Source organism: Trachemys scripta, chromosome 2, assembly GCF_013100865.1.
Source record: "Trachemys scripta elegans isolate TJP31775 chromosome 2, CAS_Tse_1.0, whole genome shotgun sequence".
Lineage (NCBI taxonomy): Eukaryota > Metazoa > Chordata > Testudines > Emydidae > Trachemys > Trachemys scripta.
In genome coordinates this window covers 13,376,606-13,389,752 of record NC_048299.1, presented here as the reverse complement: position 1 = coordinate 13,389,752, position 13,147 = coordinate 13,376,606, and the positions used below count along the sequence as shown (strand labels likewise).

The 13,147-nt window shown below is 45.2% G+C and overlaps 1 protein-coding gene across 7 annotated transcripts in view; it reads right to left on the bottom strand.

Annotated features, from left to right (window-relative positions):
• LOC117872006 (sodium channel protein type 5 subunit alpha-like) overlaps positions 1 to 4,203 on the bottom strand; it is a 336,265-nt gene extending 332,062 nt beyond the window's left edge. For 5 of the 7 annotated variants that reach the window (XM_034759936.1, XM_034759941.1, XM_034759939.1 and 2 more), the window contains exon 1: positions 3,993 to 4,202. The gene's annotated coding sequence lies outside the window, so the exon portion shown is untranslated. Of the gene's footprint in view, positions 1 to 3,992 lie in introns of all 7 variants that reach the window. The other 2 variants (XM_034759944.1, XM_034759938.1) reach the window with 1 other exon arrangement.
• Positions 4,204 to 13,147: the final 8,944 nt, after the last annotated feature.

Here is a 13,147-nt window from a genome sequence, read left to right as displayed (position 1 = left end):
TATTTCAGCAGAGAAACAATGTTTTTTTATTATTGTTACTTTTAATAATTATAATATTTTAAAAAGTCTGGCCAGTTTTAGATTGGGAGGGGAATAAGCAAGAAGGGGCAGTTTAAGGGTGTAATTTCAATGTGACTACAGAATTTCTAAATGTGTCAATGTAAAGAAGAATCTTGGTGCTATTTTATTACTTCCTGCATGTTACTTCTACGTTTAAAAAGCTTGTGCAATATATGAATTATCAGGTTTACAGTCCCACCATTCCTCCCCTCCCCCTAAACCCAAGATGAGATGTGAGGAAACAGCACACAGTAGATCTTAATCCCTTGCATGGCTGCATATAATCAGGCATGATCTGGCCCTAAATAATTTCACCCCAGTATCTGCAGTATTCTACTTGTTCCCTGCAGTAAATAGAGGAAAATACCAAGGCAACACTATTTATCAAAGGAAAAATAGGCATATTTGTAAGGGTGACCACAGTAGCTGTGCCAAACCCTAAAGGTAACCAGTTCCTACACATTGGCACTAATGGACCTCGCATGACAAACTAATACATCACCTGGGTTGATTCTGTGACACAAATACTAGAAAAAAGCAAGAGAGGTTAGGGACATTCCAGTCCTGAAAGAGTTTTCTTCTCCTCATTACTAGTGACTCTAATTACTTAGAAAAAAGAGAAATGAGATAAATCCTGTAGAGCCAGAAATGTGACCTGATTTCCATCCTCATTTAGAAACTGTTACTTTGCAAGATAAGCCTAAAGAGACACTGTCAGGTCAAAGTGCGCCCACAGTTTCAGTTTTGGATGGAAAACAAAGCAAAAAAAAACAAACAAGCCAAGATTACAGGGGGGGCAGTTTGTGCTATAATTCAGGTATACAATGTTTTCATCACTTAAAACAGATATTTACTCCCAATTAAAGAGCCAGAATTTGGAACTAGGAAGCCTTCTGGCCAAAGCCCGGGAATTCAATTCCTGGTGATGCCACAGACTTCCTTTGTGACATCTGGCAAGTTACTTAAACTCAGTTTTGCGTTCTGTAAAATGGGGATGATAATACTTCCCTATCTTATAGGAATGTTGCATGCCTGAAACCAGTGGGGCTACTTGTGGAGAAAAATATTCCTCCATGTGAAAAAGGAAGACAGAATCTGAACTGTATGTTTGTAAAGTGCTTTGAGATCCTCAGATTTAAGATGCTATAGAAATGCAAAGTTTTATTATTGATTGCAAAAGAGCAATGTCTCTCAACCTTTCCAGACTACTGTATCCCTTTCAGGAGTCAGGTTTGTCGTGTGAACCCCCAAGTTTCAAAATCAGACATCAAAATACAAAATTGTCACAGCACACTATTAATGAAAAAATGTTTACTTTCTCATTTTTACCATACAATTATAAAATAAATCATTTAGAACAGGGGTAGGCAACCTGCGGCACGTGAGCTGATTTTCAGTGGCACTCACACTGCCCGGGTCCTGGCCACCAATCCGGGGGGGCTCTGCATTTTAATTGAACTTTAAATGCAGCTTCTTAAACATTTTTAAAACCTTATTTACTTTACATACACCAATAGTTTAGTTATATATTATAGACTTATTGAAAGAGACTTTCTAAAAATGTTAAAATGTATGACTGGCACGCGAAACCTTAAATTAGAGTGAATAAATTAAGACCCGGCACACCACTTCTGAAAGGTTGCCAACCCCTGATTTAGAATATAAATATTATACTTACATTTCAATGTATAGTATATAGAGCAGTATAAACAAATAATTGGTTGTATGAAATTTTAGTTTGTACTGACTTCACTAGTGCTTTTTATGTAGCCTGTCGTAAAACTAGGCAAATATCTAAATGAGTTGATGTATCCCCTGGAAGACTTCTGTGTACCCCCAGGGTTACACATACTCCTGGTTGAGAACCACTGCCTAAGAGTAAACATTAAGACCCAGAGAAAAAAAAAACATCACAGACTGGATCCCCAATCATGTATGATGAGTTGTGTCATATTTGTATAAGAACATTCTTAGCGTCATCACGTACAAAGAAATATGTAAACTCAACTTCTTGAGGCTGAAACCTTTTGACATGTAAACCTAAAAATATCACAACTTGTACCACAGGCCAACATTAAAATTACTTCATCACTGAGCTACTTTCCCCACAGAAATTGGGTATTTTTTCTAAACAGCCTATATTTCTGAGGGTCTCTTTCCCCTGCACTTGCCATCTGATAAAGCTATGCAGACAGAGACTATTCCCAAACCAGCAGATATCTCTTCCATCTCATCCCGATACTGGTACTCCCCAACTTTCCGGGAACCAGCTAGTTTAGTATTTCTTGGCAATAATGTGTCCCCCAAATCAGCACCATCATCTTCAAATACACTGTGCTCTCAGGCCATTAAAATAAGTGGACTGCACATCCCCACTCCCTAGCAGCTCTGACCTTTTACAGTCTCTGCCACCAAAAGCTTATAGGATTCTGCCACTTCCATCTGCATCTCCACCTGCCTTGTTTTCCCAGGCCAAAAGCAAGGATCAAATAGACGTGTTTCAAAACACATCCCAATTTCCTCCCCCTGCCCCCTTTCACTTCAAACCATACAGAAAGAATCCAGAATTCACTCCTCCAAAACATTTAAATCCTGGAAAATGTCAGGAAAACCAACTTCAGCACCTTGGACAGGACATTTATAAATAAATAAAATAAATAACAATAAATAAATAAATAACCATTAAAAATCTGAAAATCAGCCCTGAAAAGGTTGAAACGGGACACGAGCCTATTGGACACATCCGTGGACTTGTTTATTTTTAGTACCGATAAATCCTCTTTGGATCGCACCCAGTGTTTAGTCCACTACGTGCCCTGTCTTTCGGGAGAGTTACTCCTTGCCAAAGTGAGACGAATTGCATTCCCTAGTTCTTAACACACCTCTCTTCTGTTGGAGAAAACCCCCCCAAACGGCACCAAACCCAAAAGGAAAGGTTAAGGTCAAGCACCACAAATCACCTTTATTCAATCTTTCGAAGCAAAACCAGACCTGTTGCTCTGTGCGTGTGTGTGTGTTTTTAAAAGCTCAACTCCACACACACCCCAAATCCCCAAGAAAAATCCGATTTATTCCTATTGCAGCCACATTTCGGTTGCACAAATTTTGCTTTCCTTCTCTCAAACGGTGCCCCCCCCCCCCACCCCGAGTAGGTCACTGCCACCCTTCCAGATGTCCTGATAAAAACCATGATCACCACGCAGGAGTCCTCCAGATCGCCCCATGCTTTTATTTTAATATTATCATTAGCCAAGTGAAGATCTCAATTCGGACCGGTATCTTCCAAACCTTTTTAAATATGAGTGTTTTGCAAACTGCTTTAGGGTGAATGCTGCTACCACAATACACATGTGATATCCTAGGTTATGTTTTGACAAATAAGATAAACACTATGTTTATTCTTATAACGAATAAGATCTATACACACACAGACCCCGGCCCCTTAAATATATATTTTTAAATCTAAGGCACTGTGGCCCCCCCCCCCCTTCAAACTGGCTATTTAATTTCTGACCAACTGGGTCCGACATCCCATTATCGCAAACATTGTTCTGATGTTCGTTGTCGTGATGGTGCTTTTCGATCTGGAAGTAAACACGACGATGACTGAATAAAAAGTCACCCGTCAGCGGCAAAGCAGCGGCTCTCACACCCCAGCACCAGCTCCGCTGATCCAACTTCTCTCGCTTCCCCGTCACACGCTAGTCTGGTCACCCTAATTCTACAGCCCGGCACTGAGCAGGCGAAGGGCAGGGGAGAGGGGTGGGCAGCAGGGGGTTCACGGTGTCCCCCAACTCTCGTGTCGGAAGGGAAGCGGGGTCTCCAGAGCAGGGAAGGATCAGCCCCCCCCCCCCTTACAGCTTTCTCCTTCTCGGCCCCATCCAGAACAGGACTTATTCTCCCCTAACAACGAACCAACAAAAGACACTTACTGGCTTTATTTAATAGTTCCTGCTAAACCCAGCGTCACTGCATTGTATCCAGAGTTTGACTCCCAGTTCGGGAACTCCCCAGTGGCGGAAACTCCAGCTCATTGCGGCGGCTCTTTCCCCCTGGAGCGATTCCTCCCCATCCCGGACGGCGCCCACTCCCGAGGCTGCATGATTTATTCGCGCCCGGCCCGCCTGTGTGGGGACGCGCAGCTCCCAGCCCGGCCAGCCAAGGGGAGGTGTTAGCAGGCGCCGCCCCGCCCGCCAGCCCCGCGCCCTCTGCCCGCTACCTGCTAGCGCCGGACTCCGGGAGCGCTTCCCCCCGCGCCAGCGCTACCGGGCAGCGCCCCCTGCTGGCGACCGGCCGCTTCTCAATGGGTAAATTAGCTCAGGGCAGCTGTGCGGGACAAGCGGGATGGTGGAGGGAGTGCTAGGAGAAGCGGGGTAGAGGGGGAAGCCGTGAGTGGTGGAGCAGCTGTGAGAGGGAAGATAGGATGGAGAAGTAAATGGGGAGGAGCTGTGAGAGGGAAGCTGGGACGGGGGGAGCTGGGAGAGGGAAGGGTGGAGGAACAGGGGAGGAGGGAAACGGTGGGGGAACGGTGGGGGAGGGAAGATGGGACGGGGGAGCGGGGGGAACGGTGGGGGAGGGAAGATGGGACGGGGGAGCTGGGAGAGGGGGGAACGGTGGGGGAGCTGGGAGAGGGGGAAGATGGGACGGGGGAGTGGAGGGAACAGTGGGAGAGGGAAGATGGGACGGGGGAGCTGGGAGAGGGGGGAACGGTGGGAGAGGGAAGATGGGACGGGGGAGCTGGGAGAGGAGGGAACGGTGGGGGAGTTGGGAGAGGGGGAAGATGGGATGGGGGAGCGGGGAGAGGGGGAAGATGGGATGGGGGAGCGGGGAGAGGAGGGAATGGTGGGGGAGCGGGGAGAGGAGGGGAAGATGGGATGGGGGAGCTGTGAGGGGGAAGATGGGACGGGGAGCTGGGAACGGTGGGGGAGCTAGGAGAGGGAAGATGGGAGAGGAGGGAACGGTGGGGGAGCTGGGAGGGGGAAGATGGGATGGGGGAGAGGAGGGAACGGTTGGGGAGCTGTGAGAGGAAAGATGGGACAAGGGGAGCTGGGAGGGAGAAGATGGGACAGGGGAGCTGGGAGAGGAGGGGAACGGTGGGGGAACTGGGAGGGAGTAGATGGGACGGGGGAGCAGGGAGAGGGAAGGTGGGACAGGGGAAGGAGGGAACAGTGTGGGAGCTGCGAGAGGGAGGATGAGACGGGGAGGAGAGAATTTTGGAGCAGCTGTGAGGGGGGGGAAGATGGTAAGGTATGAGAGAATTTAATAGTGGAGTAGGTTTGAGAAGGGAAGACGGGTTGGAGGCGAGGAGGGAATGGTGGAGCAGGTGTGAGGGGGAAGATGGGACTAGGAGAGGAGGGAATGGTGCAGCATATGGGAAGCGATAGGTGGGGGATGAAGGAGAGGAGAGAATGGTGGAGCAGCCGTGAGGGGGAAAGTGGGGATCCGGGAGAGAAATGAATGGTTGTGCTGCTTTAAGCAGGAAGATGGGATTGAGTGGAGAGGAGGAATTTGATTGGAACACATGGGGAGTGAGGAGGGTCTTGATCAACCTGGTAGAGGGGAGAGGATTGGGGCGAGTACAGAGACTTGGAATGTCAGTGGACACTCTTATTTCAGAATAAGAGTGACTTTTTGCAGCTTAGCTTAACCCACTTCCAAAGCAACAGAAAGATAAATCAGAAAAAGGGCAGTCTTGCACAGGAACAAGAGCATCCACACAAGGAGATATACTTTACTGGTATAGCTATAGCCATTTAAATTCTCACCATACATTATAGGGGTATAACTTTCCCATACAGACAAGCCCTGACTGAAAGTCAATGGAATTTAGGCTCCTAAGTAGCTAAGTCCCCTCTGAAAATGGGATTTAGATGCTTTTAAAGATTTTATCCCATGTTCTTGAGGAACCATGAAAAGGCATCAGGACAGGACGGTTTATTGCTCTGTCCTACAGAAGAGGGGAATGACAACATATAGCACTTTTCATAGATTGCTAAGCACTTTACAATGGAAGGATCATTCTACCCATTTTACAGATGGGTAACTAAGGAAGTTAAGTGACTTGCCCAACATCAGCCAGCAGACCAGTGGCAGAGCTGGGAATGGAAACCAGGTCTCAGTCCAGTGTTCTAGCCACTAGGCATCACTGCCTTGGCTAATACCTTGCTTTGGTCTGAGATGTAGCATTGTTGTGCTGATGCTGGCTTTTTGATCATTGTGATATGTATTTGTGCTGAAAGTTACGTGTGTGCATTTGAGGTGCCTATTGCTTTGGTACAGATTTGTTGGTGCTTTAACAAAACAGACTGCCTTTGGAAGCCTCCTCTCTATTTCACCCCATCCCAGGTCTTATCCCCCAACTCTTATTTATCCAACTATCTGCTCTGCTACCAGGCTACCAATGCTGCCTCGAGCTCGTGCTCCAAATGAATGTCTCTCCTGGAAATTGCTCACCTCCTATCCCTCAGTCTTCTTGCTACCCATCTGCAACCTCCCCAACCTCCCTCCTTCTCAACGACAATCACATGGGATCTCAGCTGAGACCGCAGCTTAGTGGAAACTCATTCAGGACCATACATGAAAATTGCTAAAAATAATGTCAATGACATGTATACATTGCAGTTAAAATGTTTTCCCACGATGATGCACTTATACTATTTTACATGCATTTTGTAACATGAAGCAAATAAGGATGGAGCTAGCAACCTTAGTCAATGGGAAATGCTGGATTGTGGTTGTGGCAAGTTGCGATGCTAAATTTAAGGAGAGTAAGGTTTGCCTACTAGCATTTTACATGCACACACTAACTTCATTCCCCCAGCAGTGACGTGATTGTCCCTCTCTTTTATTTGCCTTCAGGGTGAATCTGCTTCCTTATACCAGAGCAAGGCTTCTTTGAGCCACACTGCTATAAGTGTTAAATTCATCTGTTGCTTTTCCTGTGAAAGCAAAAAATGTGGTGTTACAATACCTCATGTGAAATGCTGGGAGCAAGTGGAAAAGGACTTACCTTGGATTAATTTTTCTTTAAAAATTGGGAAATTACTCCCATCCCACCAAAATAATAGTACACCTCTACCCCACTATAACGCTACCGGCTATAACACAAATTCTGATATAAGGCAGTAAAGCAGCAGCTCCGGGGGGTCGGGGCTGTGCACTCTGGCAGATCAAAGCAAGTTCAATATAACGCGGTTTCACCTATAACGCGGTAAGATTTTTTGGCTCCCAAGGATAGTGTTATATCGAGGTAGAGGTGTATTTGTTTATTTTTGATAATGAAATGAGCTCTTTTGTTCCAACTAACCCAAATAGATAGGAAACAGTAAAGTCAAATATTTACTTATTTTACTTGTAAATAGCTAAGATGAATAAAAGGTGCAAGGGAAACAGTCGCAAAGAATGGAAATTATTTGCCCAAGGCTACAGAGTAGGTGAGTGGTGGAGCTGAGAACAGAACCAAGTCTCCCAAGTCCAGGGTCCCATCCCATAAATCATCTTCCCTGTGTTTCATAAACTTTCCCTATAAAAAGGTACATGCTATTTGAGTGTTTCTTTTTAACTGTCTTCCCTTCTGAACATTGAATATTCTGTATGTGCTGAAGTAGTCATAAAACTGTTAATGAAAGAACATAACTGAAGGCAGTTACTTAGACTGTAAGCTCTACTTACATTGTAAAGTCTCTGGGGCAGAGACAAGCTTTTTGTACGATGTCTAACACAATGCGGTCCTGGTCCATGACAATGTCACCTAGGCACTACAGCAACACAAACAAAATATTAACTGAAACCACTTAAAAAGTGGAAAAAAATCAGATAAATAAAAGAGGATCACCTGTTTTATTTTATCCAATTTAAAAATTAGATGAAATAAAAAAAGACATTTTCTGCCACGCTAAAAATTTTCTTTTTAAGGGAAATGTGGTGGCAAGTTTTGGACACGTTAACATGTTCAAAACAAGCAGCTGATATAAGCAAAAAGTGTATGTTTAGGGGAGCCAATCGATCAATTGCCGTCTACCTTCCATCCACACCCTTTTCTCCAAAAGTGTGCCCCTGTTTTTTCCTAAGCAATCAGACCTATTCTAAAAGGATCACCAGAAAGCAGCAAAGGTGCTGCAAATATGCCAGTTCTTTTTCATGGAAAATTTAGATTTTTTTTCTAAATTTCAAACTAATATTTCTTAAAGGAAAACCTGAAATCCAAAAATTGATAAATGTTTGGCTTTTGAAAAACATTTGGGATTTTAGAAAGTGTTTCTGGATTTTAAAAAAAATGGACTTTGGTTTCTGATTTTGCAATGAAAAACTGGAAAATTCTTCAAACGTGAACTTGTTCTTCACTGTGTCTTTGACAAAAATTAATTTGATGAAAAATGGTCAGATAGCTCTAACAGGCAAACAGACTGATAATTCATATAGATTATGAATCACTACCCAATGACTGGACAATAGCTAATGTAACACCAATATTTAAAAAGGGCTCTAGAGGTGATCCCGACAATTACAGACCGGTAAGTCTGACGTCAGTTGAAACAATAGTAAAGAATAAAATGGTCAGACACATAGAAAAACATCACTTCTTGGGCAAAAGTCAACATAGTTTCTGTAAAGGGAAATTATGTCTTACTAATCTATTAGAGTTCTTTGAAGGGGTCAACAAACATGCACATTGGAAAAAATAATCCCAACTATACATATAATATGATGGGGGCTAATTTAGCTACAACGAATCAGGAAAGATCTTGGAGTCATCATGGATAGTTCTCTGAAGATGTCCACGCAGTGTGCAGCGGCAGTCAAAAAAGCAAACAGGATGTTAGGAATCATTAAAAAGGGGATAGAGAATAAGACGGAAAATATCTTATTGCCCTTATATAAATCCATGGTACGCCCACATCTTGAATACTGTGTACAGATGTGGTCTCATCTCAAAAAAGATACACTGGCATTAGAAAAACTTCAGAAAAGGGCAACTAAAATTATTAGGGGTTTGGAACGGGTCCCATATGAGGAGAGTAAGAGGCTAGGACTTTTCAGCTTGGAAAAGAGGAGACTAAGGGGGGATATGATAGAGGTATATAAAATCATGAGTGGTGTGGAGAAAGTGAATAAGGAAAAAAGTTATTTACTTGTTCCCATATTAGAACTAGGGGCCACCAAATGAAATCAATGGGTGGCCGGTTTAAAACAAATACAAGGAAGTTCTTCTTCACACAGCGCACAGTCAACCTGTGGAACTCCTTGCCTGAGAAGTTTGTGAAGGCTAGGACTATAACAGGGTTTAAAAGAGAACTAGATAAATTCATGTAGCTTAAGTCCATTCATGGCTATTAGCCTCTGTTTGTCACAGGGTGGAGATGGATGGCAGGAGAGAGATCACTTGATCATTACCTGTTAGGTTCACTCCCTCTGGGGCACCTGGCATTGGCCACTGTCAGTAGACAGGATACTGGGCTGGATGGACCTTCGGTCTGACCCAGTATGGCCGTTCTTATGTTCATCAGCTATTGAGTGAAGCACAACACACAGGCTCACAAATAAGAAGTAAGTTAAGTCACAAGGTTCCACATGAAGTTTGCTATTACGTCGAAACAGAAACTGTTTAAGAATCTTCCTCTAGTACAAAGGTAGGCAACCTATGGCACGCATGAGCTGATTTCAGGGGCACTCACAGTGCCTGGGTCCTGGCCACCGGTCCGGGGGGCTCTGCAGTTTAATTTAATTTTAAATGAAGCTTCTTAAACATTTTAAAAACCTTATTTACTTTACATACAATAGTTTAGTTATATATTATAGACTTCTAGAAAGAGACCTTCTAAAAACATTAAAATGTATTACTGGCACACAAAACTTTAAATTAGAGTGAATAAATGAAGACTCAGCACACAACTTCTGAAAGGTTGCCGACACCGCTCTAATAGTAGGTGTGATGCAATAATTATGAATAATTCTGTGTCAAGCCAACATCTCCCTCTACTGGCTAAAGAAAATATTGCTTCTTGTGGCAGCAATTACCTTTAAAACAAAGATGAACTGTAAAGAAACCAAGGAGTGGGCATGTTTCTTTGAGCCAGAGTATGTCCTGCAGGTAAACAATAGGCGCAGCCACAAGACCAGAACTACACAGAAGTTTAAACTGAGCTATTACTTTTGAGTTGCCAACAAAGCAGACCCCAGGAAGGGGTCCATTTTAGATACTAATGCCCCAATCCTGCAAATATTTACATATGTTTAACTTTACTTGCTCTGAGTAGCCTCAGTGATTTTAGTGAAACTACTCATAATGCATAACTTTGGGTATGTGCAGGGGCGGCTCTGTGTTTTTTGCCGCCCCAAGCACGGCAGTCAGGCGGCCGCTGGTGGCAGTCACGCAGATTCAGTGGCGTTTCTGCGGGTCCCGCGGCTTCAGCCTACCTGCCGCCGAATTGCCACCGAAACTGGTGGACCTCCCACAGGCACGCCGCCGAAGGCCACCTGACTGCCGCCCTCACATCGACCAGCAGGCCACCCCCCGTGGCTTGCTGCCCTAGGCACGCGCTTGCTGCGCTGGTGCCTGGAGCCGCCCCTGGGTATGTGAGTAAATCTTTGAAATATTATGGTCCTAACTCCAGGCCTGTGTGCTCGGTTGTGGATGAGAGAGGGACTCCGCCTGTTCACACTGGCCAGAAGCAAAAACAGAGGCTTAAAGCCATAATATCCCTGATATTTCTATGCTAAATAATGAAGTCAAAATACGTAAATGATTTGCTAAGACCATCTTTAAACATAATACAGGAACAGTAAAGGGCACAAGCAAAAATCCTTTTTGTTTTGTGTTCAGTTCACCTTTAAAGGGACACTGTTGGGTTAAAGAAAATAGCTTAAAAACCCCAACCCATTTCCCTTCATTACTAACAGCACCTTATATTGTTAAGATCTCATTTACTTTCCACTCAATGCTGGTTTACTCTCTTGCATTTCACTCAGGTTGGATGCAGAAAAATATACTATTCAGTACACTATCTGGCTGTCATGCACTAGCACAGTGATGCAATGTGAAAGCAGCACACATTGTAGGGGAACGTTTGACACCAAAGAGTTAAATTGAGTTTCTTTTTAATTAGTGAAAAAGTGTAGCACAAGATTACTTGGCAACCAAGGCAACTGAATGGTGTCATTTTATGCCATTCTGGCTGGTGGAAATATGGACACATGCTATATTTGTGTTTGAGAAACTCTAGTTCAGATCTTTTCAGCTGGAGGGATGCACTGGAACTGTGTCATGGATAGTTGCCCAATAGAGTATAGCCAACCCCAAGCATGCAAATTTCATAAATCAGGCCCCAAAAACCACGAGATTGGCTTTAAAAATCATGAGGGTTTTTTTTTTTTTAACTTCCTTCTTTTTTATCCCAAATGAAATATCTAATTCTCAGGCAATCCCAAGACACCAGGAGCTGGAGAATTAAGACATGTAACCATTATTTTGAGGCTTGTGATAAAAATGCAAGAGTTGGCAACCCCACCATTGCATGGTTCTTTGATAAAAAATAAAATCCAAACCAGATAAAGCCTGGTCTTGGGAAGGAAGGAGCACCTTGCTCCCTGTCCCCCTACCCATCACCCAATCTCAGAACAGCGACTCACTTGCACAGGGCTGAACTCCAGAGCAAGGGAAGCAGCACTTCAAGGGCTGTAGAGCTGGCTTCACAGCCTCTTGAAGCAGCACTGTGGGGAAGGAAAGGATGGGGGAACTGTAGAAGAGCAAAATCACCCCTGCAGCACCTCCTGCACCAGCCTCCTGCTGGTGACTCTGGGAATTAGCTCAATCCAGCCATCAGAGCACCCTCTGCAGGCAGGTGATCCACCTGTCCTCATGTCCCTCCCAGGACCCCGGTGCCCCTTTCTCTGGGTGCTGCCCCCTGGCAGAACACCCCTCAGTACTAGGGTCTCCCCTCCCAGGGGAACCCCCACCCACTATCCCTACCTCACCTCAGTATCAGGTGACTGCCAGTCATCATCTAGCCCCATGCCTGGGGCAGACTGCAGTATAGGCCACTCATCATTGGCAAGGATGGTTTGGACCTGCTGCCTTGGCCTACGTCTGCACTGCCCTCTACAACCCCCAGTACCCCTTGGCCCAATGCTAGGCCACAGCCTGAGGCTTTCCAGGCTGGAGCTCCCCAACCTTTCCCCAGCCCTGCTCCACTCAATTACCCTGTCTCAAGCTCCCTACAGCCAGGCCCTTCTCTCTCCAAGTGCAGAGAAAGACTCTTGGCCTCTGGCTCACAGCCTTTTTATATAGGGCCAGCTGAGGCCTGATTGGGGTGTGGCCCAGCTGCAGCTGCTTCCCAATCAGACCAGTTTAGCAGCTCCCAGCCACAACCTTCCCCCAGGGCTGTTTTAAGCCCTTCAGGGCAGGAGCGGGGTAACCACCCCGCTATAGGGACAGAGAAGGACCTTGTTATTATTAATCATATATATTATGGCAGTGCCCAGTGTATGTGCTGGGCACTGTACAAACACAGAGTAATGGACAGTCGCTCCCTTGTAAAGCTTACAATCAAATATACCAGTGTTCACCCTACAGCAGAACTAACCCACTCCCAGCAACCTTCCCATACCAAAGCAATATGAACCAAAACCCAGGGCCACCCAGAGGATTCAGGGGACCTGGGGCAAAGCAATTTTGGGGGCCCCTTCCATAAAAAAAAGTTGCAATACTCTAGTAACATGTATTTGGAAATGTAAATAATTACCAGTGAAATACATTCAAAAATAAATTTTTAATAATTTGAAAATACACGAAATACATTATTTAAAAATATTAAATGCTGTAATGGTATGTATACATTTGCAATTACATAATGGGCTGTCACTGGGTGATGGTGATGGTTGGTGCCAATGGACTGTCGCTGTCAGGGGGTGGCGCTACTGTTGCCCAGGGCTGGGTGGGGAGCTGGGCTCTGGGTTGGGTGGTGCCTGGCTCAGAGGGGCTGGGCTCGGAGCTGGGGGTCAGGACTGGGGGGGGCTGGGTTCGGGGGGTGCCTGGCTCAAAGGGGCTGGGCTCTGAGCTAGGGGTCAGGGCTGTGGGGGGGATGGGGTC